Genomic DNA, 15,811 nt, shown 5'->3' with positions numbered 1-15,811 from the left:
TAATGCCTTCTGATAAGCTGGCCAGAAGTAGCACCAGGATTCATACAAAACTATAGGCAACTTAAAAAAAAAATTAACCTTTTGCCTTTCTGTAGAGGGAGCAAAACTAGCTTGTGTATCTGCTTACTGCTGTGGAACCAAAGATCCACAGAGATTTTTAAACCCAGTGGTCATTTGCAACCATGCAATTAGATAAGCAGCCCAAAGCTTATGGTGGCAGAAGGCATTTCATAGCAGGGGAAAGCAGTGGGTGATCTTTGCTTCTTTATTGCTGGAATTATAAATTAGCAGTGGTTTTAGATTTGTCATTTTAAGCACATTAAAAGAATTCAAATGCATTTGGAAGTTGCAGATCTAATTTGTACATAGAAAGCAGTTAAAGCAGTTGTCTATTTTTATACTTGAACTGCCAAATGGAAGCTCCTAGTTCAAAAATGGGGGGTGTAATCACTCCCCTGGGAACATGTATTCCACTACAGAGCAGCATCGTTGTGTCTTCCTGAGATCTGTTGCAGAACATTTCCAGGATTTAAGAAGTGGACTTTGCTTAGCTGGACTGAAAAACGCATTTTGGGATCGTTCTCACCCTGTGCCAGCTCTAATGGAATGTGTGAGACGAGGCCCTTGAATGTGTCCCTTCTTACAGGAAAGGGATGTTTAATGAGGCTGTTTGGGTTTTATGCTAATTACATTTCCAGCTGCTGTGAAGATTTTACGAGGCCGCCCAAACTGTAATGCTGCGACATAATTCTACAACCATGCATTCATGTTAAAATAATATAATACAATTAATCCATTAGAGAATTTACAACAAATTTTGAGGATTGAAAAATAGATGCTGTTAACAGCACAAGCTTCTGCATGGTATATGGATTAGAGAACGACATTCATTGGAGATGTTTTAAGAAGTGGTTTTCCAACAAATCAACAATAATAGAATATCTGGTTGGGGGGAGAGAGAATGAGCGTGTTTGGAAGAAAGCTCATTCTTGTGTAAAAAATTGTTGTATATCCTCAGCTGCTATTGCTGTGACTCATGAACGTACAGACTTCATCAGGCTGTGTCCTTACAGATTATTTTAGAATGCTTTCATTTAACAACAAAATGCATTGAGGCTGCTTTTTATTTTTAGATTGCATTTGAAGCATGGAAATTAATTAATATTTCTCAGACTGTTGGCTTTTGTTCTTCAGGTTTTTACTGCCCTTTTAAAGGTGCAGGGGAAAAAAAAAGCTACATTTCACAGTGACATGGAGCCATGAGGCGTCTGATCTGTGACAAGAACAAAGACTGAGCGATAGTGGTCAGCTGTAGCGCCAGGTTATCCCAGTGACCCAAAAAAAGCTGCAGGTCCTTTCTGGCAGGATGCTGGCTGGTCGCAGGACCCTGCTTTTAAGCAACTTATGCCCTGGGTCATTTTTGTTATTCTATCAAAGCAACAGCCATTGAATATTGCCATGCAAATTTGTCATTGGTCAGTAAACTATGTGGTGCAGGTTCATGTCCTGAGAGGCAGCGGAGTCCATCAGTGGCACTGCAGAGGCCGGGTGCCGCCCAAAATCTGCTTGGTGACTCCACTGGTTCCCCCACGCTTTGGTCAGAGATGACTGTGGTCCTCTCACTTGCAGAACAATGGAGAGGAAAACCTCCCATGCCTTTCAGAGACTGCTGCAGGGTAGTTTTTGGAGGCAAAATATGTTGGATGGCTTCACTCAGATGTGCTGTTGAGGAAGTTTTGTTCCTAGAATACCAGTTTGCTCTTGCTTGGTGTTTTCAACAGGGGAGAAATGAAGCAGGAATCCCTGAGGCCAGCTTACCTCAACTGAGCCCTGCCATATCCGTGACATGATTGACATCTGACCCATGTTGTGATTGGGAAATGGGTTGGTACGGTAATGTGAACATGCAGCCCAATGACTCTAATCTGATGGGGCTTTTTAATCACAGTAGACGCCCTTTATTTCCATGTCTGTGAACTGCATTAAGAAAGCACATACAGCTAGATGTATAGGGTATTGGCAGCAGGAGTGAGAATCCCAGGTCCACAGGGATCTGAAACAGAGATGGCAGTCACCCAGACAAAACCATTTGCTTCATGAGCTCTTTCCAAGGCTGCTGGGGTTAATAAGTTGAGGAATAATGAATAGTTGATAGAAAGATAAACTGAATTACCCAGTGTACAGAGGTTTAATAGGAGAAATCCAAAATCAGGTTATGTATTGGAAATCAAAGATAGCTTGATGAAGAATTGTTTCTTAGAAATCTTGGTCTAAGTCTTGTTTATACTAGGGCTTGTTTATACATTGTAACTTGAATTATTTAAACCGTAAATATGAAACAGATTAGTTGTATCACCATAAACCCTTGGGTGGATGTTTGTTCAGTTCATAAACGCATTCATTTTATTTTAATTCATTAAGGCCAATTCAGTTCTGAATTAAAATGTCCATGCAAGTGTTTAACATCGCATTGGTGATCCTCCTTGAATTACTTAATTCAGATTGCTTTTCCTGAGCGCCCATATAAGTAGCCACAAGAGCTAGTGCGCAGGAGAGAGTCAATCAGGTGACTACCTTAGCTGCCACAAGGGGTGGGATCTAGAGGCTCTGTTTGGTGAGAGCTACACCTGGCTGCTTGGACTGGCCCAAGGGACTAGGCAAAAGAAGCCCGAGGTGGTGATTAGAGCATTTAATGAAGAGAGAAAGCTGTTGTTGATCTCTTCCAAATTCTGCAGCTAAGCCACCCCAGTCCTGTTGCAAACGATGCCTATAGATAATTACACTCCAGGTATTGCAAGACTTAATTGCAATTTCACCAGGTCTCCTATTTTTTTTGGTCAGTCTGTCCATGTGCAGGGTTTCTTCAGAAGTGCAGCTCACTAAGTCAAGTCATTCAGAGAGAATCTTGGATTCTGGGAATGAAAAGGATTATTAAAAAAACCTGTGTGACTGTAGAATAAAGTATAGGAAACCAAAAGCATGGGGAAAAAAATCTTGATTTCATACTAGAAGCTAAACTTGCTGTTTTGAAGAAACTTATGGATTTTCTGAATATTTATAATTTGCTTTATTGATGCCAATTACATTTTCAGAGGTATGTTTCCATTCCATAGTATGGTGTATGTATAAAGAAGACTGAGTAGTTAAGAATACTTAAGAAGACTTATTTTGGTTTCCATTTAATTGTATAGGTTGAAGATATAATATTAACTGTTGTTAACTGCACCCAAGTTGTTTATTATCTACAGGATGTCCCACCCTTTTAGATAAAAGTAATGATAGAATAGATCCATGATGCTGAAGATCACTTGCTATTCCTTTTCTTGCTGGAGTAGCAGGTATACATTTCTAGGTTGAAAAATGGAATATATCGGTCTCTTATTTTGCAGCTGAATATATGCATGTAGTTTTTTGAAGGAACAGACCTTAGTTCCTCTTAAAAAGGTTTTAATTTGTTAATTAATACTCTTGGTCCTTTATCTCTTCAGAGCTATATATACACATCTCTCCAGGTTAATCAATCACAGCTCCATTTATCAAAACAGGCAGTAAAAATCATCCTTTTGCTGTGTTGAAAGATACTTTTTCAACTTAACCAACACCATTATTTGCCTATTTTAAAAGAGAAGTTATTAGGCAATTTACATTTGCCACTAGCTACTGCTTGAGCCTGAAAACACCAGTCCCTTCCCTCCCTGTGTTTTGCAGGAATCTCATGGTCTCCATGTGCTCTTCATTAATTCCGTAGTTAAAAGTAGCATGGGGCTGACAGCTGAACGTGCATAGATAAGTGGTACAGAAATGCTGCTGCCTGAAGGCAGTGACATGTATTTGTGCTGAAAATGATTGACAATGGGTTTGATTTTCTTCCTGCTGAAGCTGGTGAATTCCCCGCCCTGTCTTCACTGGGCACAGGGTGCCTGGCAGGCAGCTGCTGAATACCAAAAGCCTCTGCTCATACGGACAGGCCACTAAGGCTTCTGCCAGCTGCACAATCTCCCTTCTGAGGTGCTTTGTTCCCAAAAGATGACCATGGGGCTCAGTGGGTGCTCAGCTCTTTGTAGTAGTAAGCTTTGTTTCTGCAGACCAAAATGTTTCCAGGATGTGCACACCCCTGCAGCCTTTTATATTTAAGTTCTGCCTCAAGACGCTTTGAAGCCCATGAATTTTCTATCACCATCATCAAAAATCAATACTGCATTTACACTTCTATGCTGGCACTTAAATTTTCAAAACTGTACACGTACCTCTAATAGCCTGTGTGGTTTATGGACCTGATCAAAAGCCCTGTAAAAATGATCATTGGATTCTCTCTGGTTTTCATGGGCATAGGATCAAGCCTGTATTAAGTAGTTACAGTAGCATTCCTCCCAATTTCATATCTGATGAGAAAATATGCTTTAGGTAGTTTAAACATCAGTTAAAAAAGATGTAGTTGGCTATGAGTGAAATATTCAGATGGCATTTGGACTAAAGCTTAGGTATGCCTGAGTGGTGGTGTTTTTTCTCACCAGCTCGTGGCTTCTTGTACATTATCTCCTGTGGAGGATTTTAGTTCATAGTTGTGGGGAAAAACAATTCCATGAGGGGTAGAACTTATGAAACACAGTTTTGTATGGGTTGCTCCTTCTTGGATCTTTTGCCGTTTAATCATGAAGCTAAGAACAGCAGTTTGGATCAGTTTTTTCTAACCAGCTTCCCAGGTTCACTGAACTTTAGAAACATAACAAATTTATGGTCTTTTGTCCTGCCACTGAAGTTGGAAACAGGTAGTGGAGTTGTCAATTAGGGCAGAGACAGACAAGAAAGCCACTACTGCTGCTAGAAATACGCAGGGGTGGATGGGAGAAAACAGGCATTGGCTGGCTGATACAGAAAACGATACCTTGACTGTTCTGGTTTGAGACTGGGTGATGAGTTTGGGAGAGTGGCAATGGATCTGGCATCCTTTTACAACTTCGATTTTGACTTCAGAATATGTGGAACACCTCTCATGAAATGTACTTCTGTAAGGAAGGCACAGATCAGAACAGGGAACTTCTGAGAAATTGTCTATGGAAATAATTTGGGATTTTATGATCAGTGGAAAATCCTTGTGTGTCCTCACCCTTCTGTTTGCTTTGAAAAGGAGGTAGGAAGGAGAAGGTATTATTGAAATGGTATTATTTGGAGGCAGGAATTAGACATCAGTAAAATTTAACAAAGATTGTACTTGCCTGTAACTTATTGTATCATAGTTACAGACTTTTCATCAGAACAGCTGAGGATGCAAGAAGCCTTTTCACCCTTTTTTTTAAATTGGAAAACCTTGGTTAGCTGCGCTCCAAAGAGAACCCCATGCTACAGTGGGTGTAGGGGAGGGCAACAAGTCAAACAAGGAGGGAAAAGAAAGGGCAGAGTCATGGCAACAACTTCTGGAAGTGCAGTGGCAATCCTGATAGCATTTACTCTGTCCTGTTGAGCATTTCAGTGGTCCTTGCAGCATGATGGAGCTCTGCGCCACCTCACAACTTGGGCTGTAAACCAGCTGGGACATGGTTTCCCAAGCCCCTTGGAGTTAGCCAAGGTGTGAGCAGCACTCTGCATGCATTTGTGGGGTTTGGATCAGACTCCTGAGAGAGAGAGAGAAGGAGGTTTCTCTGCAGACAAATGAAAGCAGAACTGTTGTGGGGTTTCATGAGTTCCCTGTGAAGCACGGCAAGAGGGCAGGTGTCAGCCAGGTGGAACAGAGGCACAACTTACTCATTTTCTCTGATTTTCCAGTTGGTCTTGAGATTTGTACAGAGGCTGCACAACAGCACCTGGAACTGTTTGTGTGATACCCCTTGCTTACTGATAAGTGAAAATGTGTTTTCTCAGTCTTCCAGTAGCTTTTATGCGGGGTTGGGCTTTGGCTATCATCATCCTGGTTACCTGGGACAATATCTCAGGAAATTGTTATATTTTTATGGTTCTGTGGTTTATTTTCAAGAACTTACAACCTGTCCCGTTGTCTAGGAAGAGCACAAAATCAGTCAAGATCTAAAATTCTGAATTTTACAAATAGATGACGTTTTGCCGTATTTGATCCTAGTAGGACACAAAGCTAGTAATTGCTCTTTGGATCATGTTTTATTCCACCCTTGAATTAATAGCATTGAAAATGTCACATTGGGTGCCTTAGCTTGGAGTGGACAACATCAAAGGCAAAGGGTCTCTGCACTGTAGAATAAATAACTGATCCACTTGCTTTTCACAAGGCAGGTGAATGCCCACCATAACCCCTGCCAGTTGTAAATCCCCTTCTACTGCTGATGATATGTTCTCTAATGATGATCTGATAATTGAAAGACTCTGTAAATATTTTTTTGCTTTTATTTACTTATTAGCTAGGGGATAATTATAACTCTTTATCTCTGTACTCTCATACAGCTTTTGCTACATATGCCTTGATAGTTCACAGAACCCAGTTCAGGACAGAAGTGAAGATCATTACTGCAAATTCATGTATATTTGTTTATAAAATAAAAGAACACAATCAGCGACAGCTACTCTTCTTAATTAGTGATGGCTGTAAACCGGCCCTACAGTCAGTCAGGCATCCATTGCTGATCTCCATACCACAGGAGTCTGTCGTGTTGGCAGCACTGTTCAGTTATATGTACTAGAGCTCCTTCACCCCTTGTAGTATCCAAGTCCGTACACTATCTTTTATTTAGATGTGATGTTTATGCCCCAGAAAGCTTGTAGTTTGGAATGGCTACCTCTAAATATTGATGTTGACTTTTTACATCTGAATCTGCAAAGGCATCGTGCTGAAATGAGAGGCCAGTGACACTGTGGTATTTCTGGCATTAATGAGCAGACAACATTCCTGCAGGCTAAAATGCAGTGCAAGTAGCTGACAAAACCAATCAAAATCCCCCCCGTTTGTTGGTCCAGCAGATTAATCCATTTTCTGATTTCACTGCAAGGGTTGTGAGACTGACTTAGCTCAATTGCCCGCGTTTGAGTGGCATTTAGATCAAGGCCAGTCTCAGCTGTGTCATAGTGTCACACGTTCTGAACTCACACAGCTAGGATTGAATTGGTGCCATTGAATTCACAAACTTAAAGCTAGTTCACATTTTGGACAAGATGTTTTAGTTAGGATCCTTGCATCTGTTGAGAGGGAGTTAGCTGAGCTCCCTCTTGCAGAAGGTCATGAGCCAGACCTCCACCACTACTTCCCACCCGTTGGGAACCACTGGCAGCGCTCCATGGGCTATCCCACATGCTGGGACCTTATCCTGGGTTTCCAGAGGACCTGATCCCCTGCTGCCAGGGAAGAGGTAGCAATTTTACAATTTCTTCCTTGTCTTCTAGCACTGGTTCATATGCTGATTTGAGCTGGTTCTGAGCTCTTCAGGGTAGTCATGACATTTTCCTCCTGGGGTTCTGATCATCAGATTGACCACTGAGAAAAATAAGTTGTATTTGACCAGGATCTTCAGGATTTATATCTGGAGTTATGTGGCCTGAGGGAGAGAGTGGCTTTTGTGTGTGGTATCTGTTGTCCTGGTAACATGGTTTCATCCAGCAAATACCATGTGTATTTGAGCACCCTTGATACCCCGTGCTGCAATATGAGTTATATTGGTCTGGTTTTTTTTTCCTGGCTTCCCTAGAAGAGGGAACCATAAAAGTGAATGCTGTGAATGCACAGGATAGAAAAGCAACAGGGGAAGAGAGCTGAGACGCTCCCTTCTGAGCTAGTTGAAAATATGCCAAATCATAGTTCACTGCACAGATAAACGAGAGAAACAGAAGACAGGCTTTGAGGATTGTGCTATCTAATAAAACCCAGCAGTATCTCCAGAAGAGCAGATCTCTCTGTTAGCCAGTGTTAGAACAAACATGGTACCAGTATGCATATTATGAGTAAATTGGTGTGCGTCCTTGGTCTGAAACTCCCTGTAGATTACGATGAACAAAGTGATAGCTATTCCAAGCACATATGGCAAGGTATAGGCAAAGTGCAGTACTTCTGCTGCTGGTCTAATGATGCCTCTTGTGCAGCAGAGAAGCTGGATAAAGAGAGGGCTAATATTCAGGAGGCCTAGATCCATATTATAGTTGATTTGTAGCAAGTAGGGTAGAGTCTCCCTATTCATGTAACACCTGCTAGTTCTGTACAACCTTTATGTATATATGCTTGTGTCCTACTTTTTTCCCTAGAACCTGTACACGTGTTTGAGCACTATCCCTCACTACATTGCCTTCCCGCAGCAGATGATGAAGAGCACTTTTTTGTGTGTTAAACTTGGTGGTAAAATCTGATCACCTTCAGTGACAGCAGGGCTGACCCTGTGTAAAAATGTGGGGAAGGCAGGAGGCTTTCTGCCGCATATCTAGGGCACTCCAGTTGGTGAGAAGACCATTTTAAGTAGTGCTGTCAAGGAAAGAGGAACTCAAAAATTGCACGCACATTTATTAGAGGAGATAACTGTGGAATAAAATTATATTGTTGAATAACAAAGTGGAAATCGTTGACAAAATGCTCATTTCTGGGTCATCATTTGCTTAATGTTGCCTCTTTCACTTTGCTTGAATACTGAAAATGCATTGGTCCCATTAGTCTCCAGATGACCTTTAGTCATTTCCATTTGTTAGTTGCTCATGTGAGTGTTTCCCAAAGTCTTTTGAAGTGGGACTACCTCTGTGTAGGAAGAAAGTCTCAAGAGCCACCTCTCATCCTGTTCCTGACTCCATGGTATCCCCATGGTAATTGAACCAGCTGCTTATGTGGAAAAGTAATATGAGGAAACCACTAAGGCAATTGTAGCTGTCTCTTAATGAAAGGTAACAGCTGGAAATCAGGAAGAGCATGAGCATCATGGGACCAATCGGCCCTCTGTGGAGAAGCAGCAAGTGCTGTGTAACCCACAATCAGAATGTCTCTGATGAGAGCAGAGCCATACTGAGTGGGTAGCTAATACTATGGTGGAATGCTTAAATCCAAACACCACTTTAATTAAATTTCACTAAATATTAGGCTAGGAAATAGAAATTAAGCAGTCAACAACATTTTAAAAAATTGGAACCAGTCTTGGGCTGATGTGAGCACACTGCCCTGTGTCTTCTTGCCATCTGCCTGAGATATTTTGTGCCTTAGGATCTCCTCTCCAGCCAGTGGTCCACTGTATTTTACTAAAACCTGGGCTGTTTTCCATTCTTTCAATACTGTCTGCTTTGAGATTGCTCAAAGTGTACTCCTGGAGGATTTTGTTTCATTTTTCCATACTCCGTATCATGGGAAAATCCTTAGGTCAAACAGCAGCTTCCTCAACACAATGCAAGTTGGGTCCCCAGTTCTTCCTGCCAGAGATGTCCCAGACAGATGTCAATGGTATCATGTTTACTGCAGGATTTAACAGCAGAAGACAATCTTACCCATGGCAGAAACAGAGCATGCATAAGACACGTGGGGTGGTTCATCACTCTCATTTTGGCCCTTTTGAATCAGCTAAAATGCCTACAGAAGTCCTGGATCTGCCCAGAGAATAACTCCCACAGTGAAGAAACTCTAAGAGACAACCAGCAGGGCCTCGTCCAAAGCTGTGCTTGCAAGCGCTTGCCTTCGGGTGTCTCAGGCATGCAGATAGGCCAGGCCCTTAGCTCACAGCATTTTCTCAGCTTGTCTTCTGTCCTGCAGCCTAGTAGGCAGGGTAGGAGAGGATGAAGAAAGCACAGATTGCCTTAAAGTCATGCTAGCCACTGAGCAGTGCTAGGCTAAGATTTCACATCATTTTATTTTGCAGTGTTCTTTATGAGAGCTAAGTGTGATCTTTCCTATTTTTTTGAATAGTTAGCACCAGTGCCATCTGGATAACACAAAGCAGCAAATAATAATTGACTTTTGCTTACATAAGAACAAGTTGTACTTCGCTTTATAGCTTTATTCCAAATATCTCTGGTCAAATTTTGCTTGCAGTTATGTCTAGGTATTTCCTGTTAAATCCATCAGCTAGGGTAACACTGACGTTGTAAACAAAAGCACAAATTTTGCCCCAAACTGCATTGTTGTTCCAGTCCATTTTAGTCTGGTCAGTTATATTTCTTTTAATTGGCAAGCGAACTCCTAAATTGCAGTGAACCTGTGCTCAATGCTTGAAGATAAGAAGCATGGGGCAGACAATATACTACTTATAAATGAGGAACAAAGGTAGAGACTGAATCGAGATGGCAGGAAGGCAAGGCATGAATAGACATCTAACGTATATTTGTGTGATTATTGCATGCTCACACATGCTCACATGCACTCATTCTTACTTTCCTCTTTGTAGTTTGAAAAACTTAGTCAAAATCCATATACTGAAGATTTGTAGCACATAAATTATATTTTGGTGCCACGTGCTAGGTGTGGATTGTTGTGAGCAATTACTCTGTGAGGTTAAGTGTACTAAGAAACATGTAATCACTCAACTTACGGAGTGAACCATCCATGCATAGCTCTGTAAGCTGGAACAAGTCAGACAGGCATAAAATGGTGTATATTCTAGTTCTTACTATCCATGTTTTATTTTAATTTGTTATTTTAAACCCATTCCCATTCTGGGCCATTTGTAGAACATTTTTAGCCCTGGTTATGTAAACATATGCAGATTTTATATTACTTATAAATTGAATGTATGGATTGGATGACCCTGAGTAGAAGTAAATGCAATGGAGCGCATAATCACAGAATCACAGACAGGTAGGGGTTGGAAGGGACTTCTGGAGATCATCTCCTCCAACCCCCCTGCTTGAGCAGGGACACCCAGAGCAGGGGGCACAGGAACGCGTCCAGGTGGGGTTTGAATGTCTCCAGGGAAGGAGACTCCACACCCTCCCTGGGCAGCCTGTGCCCCTGCTCTGGCACCCTCACAGGAAAGAAGTTTTTCCTCCTATTCAGGTGGAACTTCCTGTGTTCCAACTTGTGTCCGTTGCCCCTTGTCCTGTTGTTGGGCACCACTGAAAATAGTCCAGTCCCACCCTCTTGACACCCACTCTTTAGATATTTATAAGCATTGATGAGATCCCCCCTCAGTCTTCTCTTTTCCAGGCTGAACGAACCCAGGTCTCTCAGCCTTTCCTCTTAAGGAAGATGCTCCAGTCCCCCAGTCATCTTGGTAGCTCTCCGCTGGGCTTGCTCGAGCAGTTCCCTGTCCTTCCTGAACTGGGGGGCCCAGAACTGGAGCCAGTACTCTAGATGTGGTCTCACTAGGGCAGAGTAGAGGGGGAGGATAACATCCCTCAACCTGCTGGCCATATTCCTTTTAATGCACCCCAGGATACCACTGGCCTTCTTGGCTACAAGGGCAAAGTGCTGGCTCATGGTCAGCCTCCTGTCCACCAGCACTCCCAGGTCCATCGCAGCAGAGCTGCTTACCAGCAGGTCAACCCCAACCTGTATGGGTCCATAGGGTTGTTCCTCCCCAGGTGCAGGACCCTACACTTGCGCTTGTTGAATTTCATGAGGTTCCCCTCGGCCCAGCTCTCCAGCCTGTCCAGGTCTCGCTGAATGGCAGCAAAGACTGAAGCAAAAAAGGCATTCAGTAACTCTGCCTTCTCTGCATCCTGTGCCACCGGGGCACCCACCTCATTCAGCAGCGGGCCCACAGTTTCTGCTGTCTTTCTTTTACTACTGATGCATTTGAAGAAGCCATTCTTGGTATCCTTGACATCCCTTGCCAGATTTAGTTCCAAGTCGGCCTTGGCCTTCCTCGTTGCATCTCTGCATACCCTGACAACATTCCTATATTTCTCCCAAGTGGCCAGTCCCTTTTCCCACATACTGTAATCCTCCTTCTTTCATTTCAGTTTTTCTAGAAACTCTTTGCTCATTCATGTGGGTCTCCTGGCTCCTCTACTTGACTTCTTCCTCACAGGAATGCACCAATCTTGAGCTTGGAGGAAGTGAAACTTGAATATTGACCATGTCTCTTGGACCACCCTACCTTCCTGAGCCCTAACCCATGGGATTCCTCCAAGCAGGTCTTTGAAGAGGCCAAAGTTAGCTCTTCTGAATTCCAGGATTGTAATCGTACTTGTTGCCCTGCTTCTACCACACAGGGTCCTGAACTCCACCATCTCATGGTCACTGCAGCCAAGGCTACCCCCAGCCCTCACATCCTCAACTAGACGTTCTTTGTTTGTTAGTATAAGGTCCAGCAGCGTATCTTGCCTCATTGGCTCCTCCACCACCTGTGGCAAAAAGTTATCCTCAGTGCTCTGCAGAAGCCTCCTGGATTGTGCCTAATAGTAGTAGGTTTCTGTTTTCAGCTTCTAGCTTTGAAATGAGACAGGAGTAATTCAGGGTCTTTTTTCTTATTTGATTGTCGCTCCCCAAAAATACAGACAATGAGAAGCCTCTAAGAAGTAAAGTGTTTTGCTAGATTTGCAGGACTCCTAGTGATACAGAAATAGCTGTGATAATAACAATAATGAGATGTAAAGTGATTGTGCAGTATCCAGGCGCTTGTAAGAAAGCATGTAATCCTTCCAATCTCCTCATATTTCAGTATGTGATTCAGCAGGGGTACCGTGTTTCCTCCAGCTGTATATTAATATGCACAGGTGTATGCACTTTTCTCCTCCCTAGGATTGTCAAAGCCTATCAAGAGTTTCAGGTGAAGAATTCCTATTAGAATTAGTTGTAACTGAAATGCTTAGTGGCCAGGAAGCTAAGAAGTGAAAATTTTCATCACAGTTCCTGATATTTTGCTTACCTGACGTTGCTTCACACTGTAGTGTTCAGAAATGTCCAGGACACGAGGCATTTTTGAGCCTTACTGAGTGAAGTTCAAGAGCAATGCAGACGGATTGGGTTGTGAATGACTTCAGACCTTCATGGGAACATTCAGGCAGGTGAAACCACACAAACTGGATCTGACAGAATGGCTTGTCAGACTTGCACACTTCTTTAATCTCAACGAGGCTTCATAATCTGGAGCAGCATGGTGGAAACAGAGGAAATCCATGGAAAAGAGTCTGTATAAAAAACCAGGCAGGCACCGTTTTCAGTGCTGCCAGCACCAATCACTTGCAGAGACAGAAAAGAAACTCTCACACTGAATGGTGTCTTCCTGGGAACTGTAAATCCTGATAAACCTATTTTGATGATGTGTGCGTGTTTACGTGTCCCACTTCTGCTGGCTACTGTGTGCTGCTTACAGGTTGAAGCGATTCTGTTTGTGGTGAAGTTGCGACTATCTAAACCTGTTCCTGATGACTCCAAGGAGGGGAGTAAATTTACAGTCTGCCATGGCCTCCGTGAGCACAAAGGTAGACAGGATTTCAGGAGCTGCCATCCCCTTGGCGATTTGAACATTCAGACTGCCTTTCTGTTTGAGAATAGCGGGTCTTTAAAAATATGCCCCTAGGTGTGGTTTTGTGGCATCAGTTTTCAGAGGTATGTAATATGGGTATAATTAATTAGATCTCTTCAATGCTAATGAAGTGCTTTTGAAGTTCCTGGAGTGCTTTACCTATGACGGTTCTGGTCAAAGTTACACATGTACCAGGTGTACCTAAACATCAGTCAAATGTATTAAAATGAAAATAGGTAGATTTGATGCTCCATCAGAAAAATTAATCGTGATTTTTCTGAGTTGGGTTTGTCACAATGCTAGCAAAATACTTCCAGGGTTTCAAACACTTTAACAGGGATCTTATATTTGTCATGTCCTTTCCCTACTCTGTTCCATTTAATTACAGCAGAGTAAAGTGGAAAATACTGTCTTTGTTCACATCTCCGTGTCCTGCTTGAGAACAAAGGGATTGCTTTGGTGTACTGAGAGCAGTATCTGACCAACAATGGCTGTAATACCATCTGCTAATTAAAGGATTTGGCAAAGAAATTGCAATTTTCTACTTAAATTAGAAAGGTCCTCTCAGTGGAATCTGTGATGCTTCTTCAGCTTGGGGGATATACAGAAGACTTGCATCAGGGCAGGGAAATAACCACTGGTTAAGAGAACAGGCTGGCATCAGAAAGACAAAAGCCACAGTTCTTTATAAGGAAAAAACATAACTCTCTTCTCATCTGGTTCTCTCCACCTCTCTCTACCTGTGTATACACACACCTCACAACACTTGCCTTTTATCTGTGTTATTTTAATATTAGTCAATAGTATTCCACAGCACAGCAGCAGTAGGGTTGTTGGAGAAAAGGGCAAAACATATTATTGCAGGATTTTATGAAGAACAGCAGGACATCGCAAACCACTTAAGTTTCTATGCCACCAAAATATGATTATGTATTTATAAAGATTAATTTTTAATAATGCTGTTAGCTACAAATGTGCCTAGATCACGTGTTTGAGTACAAATATTCCTTGAACTCTGGTGAAGTTCACATCTAAATTCAGAACAATGAAATATGTACAGTATTTCAACTACATCTGGAAGGTACAAAAGTGCTGGATACTCAGTTACCATGAAGTTTTTATACCTGATTGAATATTACTGGAACTTCTGGTGCTTGTGTTACAGCTTTGCCCGTTGTTCATTTCTTTTGATGTACAGTCAGGATAATGCTGATATTGCAAAGAAAATTGGAGTCCTATCATTTTCTTTAAGTGTGTAACTCATAACAGTGCAGAAGTGGTATTGAGCAAACCAGAAAAACAAATACTCATAAATTCATATACTGAGTGTTATCTATCTAAGCATATTTTCAGATGAAAGCGCTATAATGTGGGGATTGAGAACATAGCAGCAATACCAGGATTGGACTTTGTAATATCTTCATCTAAGCTTCTGGAAGCTTATGTGCATTTACATATTAAACCAGCTCTGAATCTTGTGTGAAGAAACCGGTGAGAAATCTGGAGCCAGGAGCACCAGCCTTGCAGAACTTGCCTTTCTCAAAGAATAAATTAACTGGGAAAACTGTTACAATCAGTGGATACTGGTCCCTTTTGCCATTCATTTTTAAGTGAAGGTAATCTGTGGGGACTTTTCATTAAAGAATTGTTCTGCTTCAGATGTCTTCTCTCCATGTAAGTTTGTATTGGGGTTCTAGAAGCTTCCTCTGTGTCCAATAGAGTCAATGACAACTGGCTCCAACATGGACCCACCACTGGCCAAGGCCGAGTGACAGTGGTAGTGCCTCTGGGATAACATATTTAAGGGGAAAAAAACCTGTGCAACTTCAGCCAGAGAGAGGTGTGAGAATATGTGAGACAAGGAACCCTGCAGACACCAAAGTCAGTGAAGGAGAGGGAGGAGGTGCTCCAGGCACTGGAGCAGAGATTCCCCTGCAGCCTGTGGAGGACCCCACAGGCAGGTAGATGTGCCTGAAGGAGGCTGTGATCCCATGGGAAGCTTGTGCTGGAGAAGGCTCCTGGCAGGACCTGTGGCCCCAGGGAGAGAGGAGCCCATGCTGGAGCAGGTTTGCTGGCAGGACTTGAGACCCCGTGGGGGACCCACACTGGAACAGTCTGTTCCTGAAGGACTGCACCCTGTGGAAGGGATCCACGCTGGAGCAGTTTGTGAAGAACTGCAACCTGTGGGAAGGACTCACATTGGACAAGTTTGTGTAGAACTGTCTTCTGTGGGAGGGACCCCGTGCTGGAGCAGGGGAAGAGTGTCAGGAGTCCTTCCCCTGAGGAGGAAGGAGCCGCAGAGAGGAACGTGTGATGACCTGACCCCAAACTGCATTTCCCGTCCCCCTGTGCCACTGAGGGGTAGGAGGTAGTGAACTTTGGAGTGAAGTCAAGCCCAGGAAGAGGGGAGGGGTGGGGGGAAGGTGTTTTAAGATTTAGGTTTTTTTCCTCATTACCCTACTTTGGTGGTAAATGAAATTTAT

At 42.7% G+C, this 15,811-nt stretch overlaps 1 protein-coding gene across 5 annotated transcripts in view; it reads left to right on the top strand.

Moving 5' to 3' along the window:
- The window catches only part of PHACTR1 (phosphatase and actin regulator 1), a 314,482-nt gene that overhangs the window by 189,294 nt on the left and 109,377 nt on the right, over positions 1-15,811 (top strand). The gene's annotated exons all lie outside the window — the stretch shown is intronic.

The sequence above is a fragment of the Phalacrocorax aristotelis genome, chromosome 2, assembly GCF_949628215.1.
Source record: "Phalacrocorax aristotelis chromosome 2, bGulAri2.1, whole genome shotgun sequence".
NCBI lineage: Eukaryota > Metazoa > Chordata > Aves > Suliformes > Phalacrocoracidae > Phalacrocorax > Phalacrocorax aristotelis.
This window is presented reverse-complemented; position numbering and strand designations above follow the sequence as displayed.